The sequence below is a fragment of the Rhincodon typus genome, chromosome 16 (genome assembly GCF_021869965.1).
Source record: "Rhincodon typus isolate 14 chromosome 16, sRhiTyp1.1, whole genome shotgun sequence".
Taxonomy (NCBI): Eukaryota; Metazoa; Chordata; class Chondrichthyes; order Orectolobiformes; family Rhincodontidae; genus Rhincodon; species Rhincodon typus.
This window is the reverse complement of record NC_063347.1, coordinates 28,972,319-28,984,760: the sequence shown is the minus strand read 5'-3', so window position 1 is coordinate 28,984,760 and position 12,442 is coordinate 28,972,319.

The following is a 12,442-nucleotide window of genomic DNA, read 5'->3' as shown; positions in this document are numbered from 1 at the left end:
TTAGGGAACCATGGATGACAGGTGAAATTGTGAGACTAGCAAAGAGGAAAAAGGAAGCATACATAAGGTCTAGGTGACTGAAAACAGATGAAGCTTTGGAAGAATATCGGGAAAGTAGGACCAATCTGAAACGAGGAATTAAGGGGGCTAAAAGGGGTCATGAAATATCTTTCGCAAACAGGGTTAAGGAAAATCCCAAAGCCTTTTATTCATAGATAAGGAGCAACAGGGTAACTAGAGAAAGGGTTGGCCCACTCAAGGACAAAGGAGGGAAGTTATGCGAGGAGTCAGAGAAAATGAGTGAGATTCTTAATGAGTACTTTGCATCGGTATTCACTGAGGAGAGGGACATGGCGGATGGTGAGGTTAGGGATAGATGTTTGATTACTCTAGGTCAAGTCAGCATAAGGAGGGGGGAAGTGTTGGGTATTCTAAAAGGCATTAGGGTGGACATGTCCCCAGGTCTGGATGGGATCTATCCCAGGTTACTGAGGGAAGCGAGAGAGGAAATAGCTGGGGCATTAACAGATATCTTTGCACCATCCTTGAGCATGGGTGAGGTCCTGGAGGACTGGAGAATTGCTAATGTTGTCCCCTTGTTTAAGAAGGGTAGCAAGGATAACCCAGGTAATTATAGACTGGTGAGCCTGACGTCCGTGGTGGGGAAGCTGCTGGAGAAGATACTGAGGGATAGGATCTATTTACATTTGGAAGAAAATGGGCTTATTAGTGATAGGCAGAATGGTTTTGTGCAGGGAAGGTCATGTCTTACCAACTTGATAGAATTCTTTGAGGAAGTGACAAAGTTGATAGATGAGGGAAGGGCTGTAGATGTCATATACATGGACTTCAGTAAGGCGTTTGATAAGGTTCCCCATGGTAGGCTGATGGAGAAAGTGAAGTCGCATGGGGTCCAGGTTGTACTAGCTAGATGGATAGAGAAAAGGCTGGGCAACAGGAGACAGAGAGTTGTAGTGGAATGGAGTTTCTCAAAATGGAGAACTGTGAGCAGTGGTGTTCCACAGGGATCTGTGTTGGGACCACTGTTGTTTGTGATATACATAAATGATCTGGAGGAAGGTATAGATGGTCTGATGAGCACGTTTGCAGATAACACTAAGATTGGTGGAGTAGCAGATAGTGAAGGGGACTGTCGGAGAATGCACCAGAAAATAGATAGACTGGAGAGTTGGGCAGAAATATGGCAGATGGAGTTCAATCCAGGCAAATGCAAGGTGATGCATTTTGGAAGATCCAATTCAAGAGTGAATTATGTGGTAAATGGAAAAACCCTGGGGAAAATTGATGCACAGAGAGATCTGGGTGTTCAGGTCCATTGTACCCTGAAGGTGGCAACGCAGGTCGATAGAGTGGTCAAGAAGGCATACAGCGCGCTTTCATTCATCGGACGGGGTATTGAGTACAAGAGTTGGCAGGTCATGTTGCAGTTGTATAGGACTTTGGTTCGACCACATTTGGAATACTGCATACAGTTCTGGTCGCCACATTACCAAAAGGATGTGGATGGTTTGGAGAGGGTGCAGAGAAGGTTCACCAGGATGTTGCCTGGTATGGAGGGCGCTAGCTATGAAGAGAGGTTGAGTAGATTATGATTATTTACATTAGAAAGACGGAGGTTGAGGGGGGACCTGATTGCCCTCTACAAAATCATGTGAGGTATAGACAGGGTGGATAGCAAGAAGCTTTTTCCCAGAGTTGGGGACTGCATTACTAGGGGTCACGATTTCAAGGTGAGAGGGAAAAGTTTAAGGGAGATATGCATGGAAAGTTCTTTACGTAGAGGGTGGTGGGTGCCTGGAACGCATTGCCAACAGAGGTGGCAGAGGTGGGCACGAAAGCGTCATTTAAGATGTATGTAGACAGAAACATGAATGGGCAGGGAGCAGACGGATACAGATCCTTGGAAAATTGGCGACAGGTTTAGATAGAGGATCTGGATCGGCGCAGGCTTGAAGGACTGAAGGACCTGTTCCTATGCTGTAATTTTCTATAAAAATAGTCATTGTCTTTTCATAGAAATACATAGAATAAGAAGCATAGAAACTGATCGTACTCAGAGACCCCCCTTCACTTCAACCACCTTTCAACATGGATTTCTATTTCTTTTTTTCCTTCACATTTCATTTGAAAATATCCAAACTATTTGCTTCAGTCATTTCCTGTGGTACAGTGAATGCTCTAATATAAGCTATAGTTATCATGTAATCAGACTGTGACACAGATAAATTTTCCACCTTTGTCGTTCTCAACCTGTCTGCATCCTTTGATGTGGTTGACTATAGTATCTACCTCCAGCGTGTTTTCACAATCGTCCACAATTAAATGGGATGCTCTCAAATGGTACTATTCCTGGCTACTGCTGTCCCATGGACTCGGCATCAACTGTTGTGATGGAAAAGGAGACACTCAAGCTAGAGTCTAGTCCGACTTCATCTTTATTAGTATTTAAATCACTTAAAACATAGATGTCGTTCATCAACTCTTAACCACTTTGTATTCATCTCACTACTCTGGGTTGCTACTCACTACACTATAAACATTATGACTTGAACTTTAATACTACCAACGTGTGAGGAACTGGCCAGGTTCAGTCTAACAAGGTGTAGTCTTCTCTAAATTCTGAACTCGGGGTGTCCTTTGCGTGATAGTGAATCTCAAGTTGTCACTTCTAATGCCTCCGATTTGAAAAAAATCTTTTCTTCCAACTATCCAGAATGTTCAATGACTTATCATTTGATCAGAGCCGTCATGACTCCGACTTTCCAAGGGACAAGTTAACAGGAGACATCTGCTTCCATGATGCCTTTTATCGGTCTTATTTTACCCCTTTTTGCAACCACAAAGGTCAAATAACCTTTAGCACCAGCCATCTGCCCAGTCAGCAGTCTGGTTTTACTTCTTCCTTTCACAGCAAGCTGATCTGGTTTTTATATAAAGTTAGCATAATTTCCTATCATGCATAATATACTTCAACTCTGTTAGCCCCAGTGTCGTACTACCTAAGCGCATGTAGATTGTCAAATGGAATGGCTTTTCTTGCTGTTACTGTACTGTTGCCTCTGGTGTTCCCCAAGGATCTATTCCCCACCCAATTCTCATGTGCATTGAGAAGAACATTTGGAAGCACAGCACAATTTTTCACATTTAAGTTAATGATACCCAGCTCAACCTTACTCTGTCCTATATGTATCTTGCTTTTAAGAGACTTCACCTTTAAGAATTCCATGTCCTGAATACATAAAATTTTGCAATTCTGCCTACCAGTTAGCTTGGCATTAGGTGTGCAAGTTGCATGCACAGAAATCAGTTGGTCTGCTGCAATGTCTGTTTTATAAGCAACAATGTGGTGTAACTGTTTCAAATGAACTATTCCATGGAGTTAATCAATCCCTGATATGTGTCTGATTATCATTAACATGACACAACAACCAGTGGTGCCCATCGTTGTTTAAAGCTTTGAAACAATGTGAGGAATCCATGGAAGGTTGCAGGGAAACAGCATTGAAAACTCTGCACGGCAGTGTGTATAATTGTTATGGAAAATGCCTTTAAGAAAGTAGCAAACATACAACTCCTGGTTAAAAACTGAAAGTAGCAGCCAGCACAGATTAATAGCTACAGAGCTAGATCGGACCTTTAAGAAAACTGCTCTAAAAGCTGAGAAACCCAGTCAGACCAGAGAAAACTACGGTAAAAGTCAGTATGAACTCGAGACAATCATACTGGGCAGAGGGGAGCAAAATCGACTCAGAAATCAACAGGATGTGATTGGATTTCCGGCTTTAGCAGTAAGCACCAAAGAGAAAAAGAAAAAAGAATAACTGCAGTGCAATCCAGGGTTTGAGAAAATGAAGAAGCTGTAAAACTGCATTTAGCATCAAAATGAGCACCGTTGCGGTCACTTCTTGTGGCCAAGTCAGCCAGGAAGAAAAACTTAAAAAATGGTGTCATAATTTTAAAATTCTCAAAAACAGAAACATTGGAATAAAGGAAAAATTCATAAGTCAAGTAGAGAAGAAGATTGATAACCAGGGAAATGACTTCAAGGCTTGGAATATATTTTTCAAAATTGAGAATTTTTTAAAAATAGAAAACCCCACAAAATGCCATCTTGATACCAGAAAAAAGTAGAAATTACCTCGTAAAAAAGACAAAATACCTTGAATACACCATATTATTATAGGTAAAAGATGAATTAAAATTATATTTCTGTGCTGTTTTAAGAAAACTGAGAAGATTTTAAACCTTTGAAAAATTTTAAACAGATTCATGAGCTTTACTACTACACAAAAGAAATGTAAGGTTTTAAACAAGCAAACAACAGCAATGAAAAGACTATGTACCAGATCGATAGCAAGCAAGAGAAGATCAACAACATGTAGTCAAAATGTCCACAACATTCCCTATTTTAAATTGGCACACCACAGACTTCCTCGTAGAATTTAAAATGTTTAAACAGCATTCAGAGCTATGGCTTCTAGATACAGAAAAGCAAGCCATTAATATATGCTAATCTATTGGAAACAAAAGACTACATACGCTTAATATGTCAGGATTAACAGCCAAAGAGCTAAAAGATCCACAAATGATATGGATTACAAAGAAAACTAATTCTAAGTCAGATTATACTTTCATATCTAATTAAATAGAATTCATGTCATTTCGACAGAGGCCTACAGAATCTATTGACTACTTTCTGAGCAGGCACAAAGAAAAAGGCTCATTATGTGGTTTGAATGGAAACATAGGAAACATAAGTTTTGAGTTGATGATCACATGTAGACCCATGGAAGATTTTCAGAAAGAAACCAAAGACTTATATCATCAAAGAACTCCTGAAGGATGGAAGTAAATATGTCGTGATCTGTACAGGTCAACAAACCTTATAGGTCCTAAGCACAAGCTTGACAGTTGATGCAATAGAACACCCGAACATAGCAATTCATGTGGAAGGTGTAACCTTCGGCCGACATCAAGTAAATTCCAGCATACAATCAATTTGATGATATATGTGGCAGAAAAGGCCATTGGCAGAGATAGTGCACTACAGCAAAGGCTGATCAACCTTAAATCTGTGCAAACACCTCAACAGAATGCATACAAGTAGTACCTTCAAGTTATAATAGAGGTTATCTGGTATCCCACCAAATAGTGTTCATTTTATATGCTCTGTAAACCTGAGGTCACCCAAAATTCTCTTGTCTGTGTCTTATCTTATCATGTCAGATCTACACTGGCTCCCAGTCAAGAAATCTCTTGATTTTAAAATTCCAATCACTGTTTTCAAGTCACTCCATGGTCTTGCCTTTCCCTCTATCTTTAATCTTCAGCCCCACAACCCTCCGAAACATCTGTGCTCATTTAATTCTAGCCTCTTGCCTGATTTCAATCATTTCCCCATTTGTGGATTCAATTGCTGGACGCTAACCTCTCCCTACAACTCCCTGCCTTTCTATTTTACTTTCCTTCTTTATAGTATTCCTTAACACCAACATCTTTAACCAAACCTTTGGTTATTTGATCTCGTTTCTCCCTATATGCCTTGATATCATACTTCATTTGATAATATTTCTCTGAAGTACCTGAGAATCTTTTATTATACTAAAGATGCTCAATCAATTTTACAAAAAGCACAGAGAAGAAGAGTTACACTGGGCTTGAAATGATCATTCTGTTTCTCTCACCACAGATGCTGATAGACCTGCTGAGTTTCTGCAGTATTCTTAAGTTTTCTCAGATTTTCAGCATCCACGGTTTTTTGCTTCTATATGAATGCAAGTTATTGTTGAATTGGAGGAGTTCTTCAAACTTTTAGTATTCACAAGGGGGTAGGTTGGATTTTGACCAGGACATCAAAGGGTTTGAAAGGCTTGTCAGGGGAATAGCTCCTTCAGTGATGAAGGTGACAGTTTTAAAGTACTGCAAGATTTGAAGTGAACTTTAATGGTTACAAGGATTCAGGCTGATTCATTTATATCTTAGAATTCTTAGGTAATCAAGGTTTTATTTCAACAAGCTATATAGAAACTAATTATATTACAGATAATTAATTAGTACTATAATTAACGGTCAGTTGTAGGTACTGTCTACATGTTAAATGGACAGGGTAGCACATGCAGATAAGCTCAGATGATGTTAGGTTATCTAATTAGTCCACATTAATGACCAGTTTACACATAGCTTAGAAACTTGTCTTGCTGGTGTTGATCTTCAAGAAATCCCCTCATTCTTGTAGCTATCATTTTGGCTGAGTATCCTGATTTACAGTCATTTTTAACCTTGTGGGCTTTGTTTGTCAGGTCTAATGGTGTCCCACTGCCACAAACCATTGTAGCTGTTTATGCATTGATCATTAGCACTTATCTGAAAATCATCGATTTGTTTGATCAATGGATTTAAAATAGACCTCTGCTTACGATTTATACACTTTTAAAATTAAAATCATTCAAGCTGCTGTATCTTGAATTTTACCTGAATAATTACAATGGGACAACAACTAAAGACAAATATCAGTTAAATTAATAACAAAATTATTTGTAAGGAAATTAAGCATGGTACCTCCCATGAACAGTTTCACGGTGTAGGAATTGTTTTGGTGACCTAACCACATGACATGAGGGCAACAAAAAAAGAAATAAGGAGGGAGAAGATTAAATATGAGGGTAAGCTAGCCAGTAATGTAAATGAAGACTGTAAGAGTTTCTTTAGATATATAAAGGGCAAAAGAGAGGCAAAAGTGGTCACTGGACCACTGGAAAATGACTGTGGAGAGATAGTAGTGGGGAACAAGGAAATGGCTGAGGAACTGAACAATTACTTCGCATCTGTCTTCACGGTGGAAGACACAAGTAATCTCCCAAAAATTCTGGGGGCAGAGCTGAGTACGGTGGCCATCACCAAGGAAAAGGTGCTAGTAAAACTGATTGGCCTGAAGGTAGATAAATCACCTGGACCAGATGGACTACACCCCAGAGTTCCAAACGAGATAGCTGAAGAGACAGTGGAAGCGCTAGTGATAATCTTTCAGGAATTGCTCTAGTCAGGGAGGGTCCCAGAGGATTGGAAAATCGCTAATGTGACACCCCTGTTTAAAAAGGGAGTAAGGCAAAAGACAGAAAATTACAGGCCAATTAGCCTAACCTCGGTTAAGGGTAAGATTTTGGAGTCCATTGTAAAGAATGAGATTTCTGAATATTTGGAAGTGTATGGTAAGGTGGGGCAAAGTCAGCATGGTTTCATCAAGGGGAGGTCATGCCTGACAAATCTGCTAGAATTCTTTGAGGAAGTAACAAGGGTAGACCAAGGAGAGCCAATGAATATTATCTACCTGGACTTCAAGAAGACCTTTGACAAGGTGCCGCACAGGAGGCTGCTGAGTAAGATAAGGGCGACGTGGGAAAGTGTGAGGTCAAGTGTGAAGACCTTTTAGAACGAAGATAAGGAGAAACCTCTTCAGCCAGAGAGTGGTAAGTCTATGGAATTCACTGCCACAGAAGGCTGTGGAGGCCAGGTTGTTGAGTACATTTAAGACTGAGATAGATAGGTTCTTGATTATCAAGGGATGCAGGGAGAAAGTGGGAGAATGGGATTGAGGAACTTATCAGCCATGATTGAATGGTGGAGCAGACTCGATGGGCCAAATGGCCTAATTTCTGCTCCTATGTCTTATGGACATAGGTAGCTGAATTAGACCATTCAGTCCCTTAAGCTTGCTCCACCATTCAATAAGGTCATGGCTGATCTGGTTGCATTTCGCATTCCATTTTCCCATTTAACCCCATTAACCCTTGATTTCCCCACCTAACAAGAATCTGCTCACCTCTGTCTCAAAAATATTCAATGATCTCACCTCCATTGCCTTCTGAGATCGATTCCTGAAGGACATAGTTGCAGCAGATGACGGAGCAAACGAGAGGGATAAACATACTCGACCTCATCCTCAGCAATCAGACTGCTGCAGGTGCATCTGTACACAACAGTATCAGTACGAGTGACCACTGCATAGTCCTTGTGGAGATGAAGTCCCATCTTCACATTGAGAATATCCTCCATCATGCTGTGCTAAATGGGACAGATTTGAATAGATGTCGCAACTCAAGACTGGGCATCCATGAGGCACTGTGGGACATCAGCAGAAGAAGAAACACAATCAGCAACCGCATGGTCTGGCATATCCCCACTTTACCATTATCAGCAAATTAGGGGGTCAGCTTTGGTTCAATGAAAAGTGCAGAAAGGCATGCCAGGACCAACACCAGGTATACCTAAAAATAAAACATCTACCTGGTAAAGCTACAACACAGGACTAATTGAGTGCAAAACAGCATACGCAGCAATTTACAAACAGGGCTAAGTGATTCCACAACAAATGGATACATCACGACATGAATAGTGGTGGACAATTAAACAACTGACTGAATGTGTACTCTTCACAAATATCCCCATCGTCAATGATGGGGCACCCAGCACATCAGTGTGAAAGATAAGACTGAAGCATTGGTAACAATCCAATTGCCCAGTTATAACCTCCTGAATGATCAATTCTAACACCTTTCCCATCTCAGACATTAAGCTAAGTGGTTTATTGTTTTTTGTTTACCTCCCTTCTTTAATAGAGGGTTACATGGAAGCATTCTTGTATTTAACAAATTTTGGAAAATTAATACCAATGCATCTTCTATCTCGTAAGCTACATTTTTTTAAGATCCTAGGATGAACTCCATCAGGACTTAGAGACTTATCAATCCATAGCTCAGGATCACTTCCCTAGCAATTATAATTTCACCAATTACCTCTCTTCCTTCACCCTGCTGAATTATAGGCATTAGTGAGATTTTTTTCCATCTTCTAAAGTAAAATAGAAGTAAAATATTTATTCATAACATCCATCACTTCCTTGTTATCTAATATTAACTTCTTACTGTTACTGTCTAGAGTGCCAACATTCACTTTACTCACTTTTCTTTTTTGGATACTTAAAGAAACTCTTGCTAACTGTTTTTACATATCTAGCTAGCTTCCTCTCTAATTTATTTGTCTGATTAAACTTTTAGTTATTCTTTGCATCTTGACCAGCCATGTGACCTGCCAGACATCTTGGCACAATTATATGCATTTTTCTTAAGTTTGATGGGTTCATTAACATTTTCAGTTAACCTCAGATGGTGGGGGGCTCTCCTTTTCGAACTTTTCTTTAAGTAGGAAGGTACTTATTCTGAATAGCCTGAAATACCCCTTTGAACGTGTGCTACTGCTTCTCTACTGATCTATCTCCGAGCCTAACATCCCAGTTTGCTTCAGCTGGCTCTACTTTCATGCCCACATAGTTGCTCTTATTTATGTTGACAATACTAGACTTCGACCCACTTTCTTCCTTTGAAACTGGATATAAAATTCATGTGATACTTGCTGATGCCTAGAGCTGCCTATAATCTTAAGTTATTAATTTATCCTGTCACACTACATCATACCAAGTCTAGTACAACCTGATCTTTGGTTTGTTCCAGAACATGCTGCTGTAAGAATCTAACTCAAAAGCATTCTATGCTTATACTATTCATCAAGGCTACTATTACCAATCTGATTTTTCCGTTTTATACTTACATTAAACTCACCCATCGTAATTGTCACCATTCTATCACAAGCATCCCAGATGTGGTTATTGTCCGGGGCTTGTATGCAGAAAAGTGGAGTAATCATTTCAAATAAATTAGTCATGATCTTCCTGAATGGTGCAAAAGCTCAATGAGGCAAAGACCTACTCCTGTTCCTACTTCTTATTTTTAAATTAATTCTTGAGACATGGGTGTCACTGGCTAGCCAGCATTAATTGCCCATCCCTAGTTGCCCTTGAGAAGATGGTGGTGAGCTGCCTTCTAGAACTGCTGTAGTCCATGTGCTGTAGGTAGACCCACAATGTCCTTAGGCAGAGAATTCCAGGATTTTGACCCAGCAACAGTGAAGGAATGGTGACATATTTCCAACTCATATGGTGAGAGGCTTGGAAGGTTACTTGCAGTGGTGGTGTTCCCATATATCTGCTGTCCTGTCCTTCTAGATGTAAGTGGTCATGGGTTTGGAAGGTGCTGTCTAAGAGTCTTTGGTGAATTTGTGCAATGAAATTTGTAGGTAGTACATTCTGCTGTTACGGTGGTGGCAGGAGTGGATGCCTGTGAACGTGGTGCCAGTCTAGCAGGCTGTTTTGTTGTGGATGGTGTCAAGCTTCCTGAGTCTAGTTGGACCGGCACCCATCCTGGCAAGTAGGAAGTACTTCATCACACTCCTTACTTGTGCCTTAAAAATGGTGGACAAGCTTTGGAGAGTCAGGAAGTGAGTTACTCGTCACAGCATTCCTAGTCTCCATCCTGCTCTTGTAGCTACTGCATTTATGTGATGAGTCCAGTTCAGTTTTTGGTCAATGCTAACCCCAGGATGTTGATAGTGGGGAATTCAGTGTTAGTAACACCATTGAATGTCAAGGAGTGGTGGTTAGATTGTCTCTTATTGGAGATGGTCATTGCTTGACATTTGTGTGGCTTCAATATTACTTGCCACTTCTCAGTCCAAGACTGGATACTGTCCAGATCTTGTTGCATTTGAACACGGACTGTTTGAGTATTTGAGGAGTCACGAATGGCACTGAACATTGTGCAATCATTGACCAGAATCCCCATTTCTAGCCTTGTGATGGAAGGAAGGTCATTGACAAAGCAGCTGAAGATGTTTGGGTGTGGGACACTACCCTGATCTTAACAGTTCCTTTCATGATTGGTGTCAGCTTTTATTTGATAAAGCTTCAGTGAAGCATCTTTGGGTATTTTATTTCGTTGAATACTCTACATACAGTGTGAAAATGGATCCTCTGTTCAACACCAGTGTCTTAATGCTGATAGTAGAGCCGTCAGCCACAGTGGAATCACTGTAATCCATCCTGAGGCCCCCAAGAATGGAGGGTTCTTTCTGAGAACAGGTTTCCAGTTCTTGATAATGATGAGTTTAAATATTCACCTAAGTAAAAACTTATGGGCTGTATCACCTCATGATTTTGCCAAATAGATGTACGGCTTCCAGAGATCTTGCAGATCAATCTTTTAAAATGCATTTTACAGTATAGATTGCTGGATCATTGAATGCTTTGCAAAATAATATTGCTGAAGCAGAGACCATCACATTTTCATTAGCAAATGAGGAGAGAACAAAATCTCCCTGGTTACCAAAGAAAGCTCACACTCATTACATGTTACAGCAAATAGCCTGCTTAAGTCACCAAATCTCATTTGGGTTGCCTGCTTGATTCAACAGCTTTCCTTCAATTAAACACCTCATTCTAACAATATTCTTCTTATTTCTCAATCTATTGCTTCTGCTCTCTTGATGCTTTCCTTATTGAAATTTGCTCACTCCTGACCAAATCCTCATCCTTCATGATTTCAACTTGTACATTACCCTTTGTAGAATCTTGGTTCTGAGCACATTCATCTCGCTTTGGATGGCTGCCACGCACCTTTTGTAGGATCCTAATCTTGACAATTCTGTACACACATTTTAATTGTGTACATTGGCCAATTCACTTGCAGTTTTACAAGCTACTCTTGAGTTTCAAAAAAAAAGAGTACTTTGGGTACAAATCAGTAAATTGATATGCACTGGTTTTCCAAACCTCTGCCTATAAACAATTAATGATCTCAAATTTAATACTGCAATGCATAGATTTTGCTTGATTTGCCTACATTCAAGGATTAAAATTTAGGCAAGGTGAATCATGTGTTTAGCTAGACATTTGGATGTGGGAAAACATGGAGAAGAAGTAATGTGATCGATGCTCAATTCACACATGTATCCTGGAATGGCTTATCAATAAATTGCAGATCATTGTCCTTAATGGTCTCACTACAGACACTGTAAAAATGAAAAATGAAATTTAGAAAGTGCGTGACATATGGATGAATGGTAGGGTTCTTGGTAAAGTTGTAAATGGCAATATATAACTTCCAAGGCCATGAAAAAGGTCAGATATGAATTTGGACAAAGGATGGGCAGGGATCACGCAGAAAAAATGGTTCTTTATGCTGACTTGATATATGCTCCTTACATGCCTTACAGTTCATAAGAGGATTTCGATGCCACTGCTGATACATGGCTAACACACTGGCTGTCTCGCCATTCTTCTCACCTGATCTATGCCCATGTGTGAGTGATGAAGCTGTTCAAGAATATCAGGTCACAAAGATTCTGACAGTGTCACCTGCCTTCCTTTAAAAACTACCCCTGGGGAAATCCTAGCTCATCCCAAAAAGGTGATGTCCTGTTTTCATGGCTGCCTGAATGAATCACGATATCCTTGGCATGTTTTTCCATAACTTCTGTAGTACTGAATCTTCTGTTGTTTCTTCCAGTAGCTGCCAGCATTTGCATTGTCCCA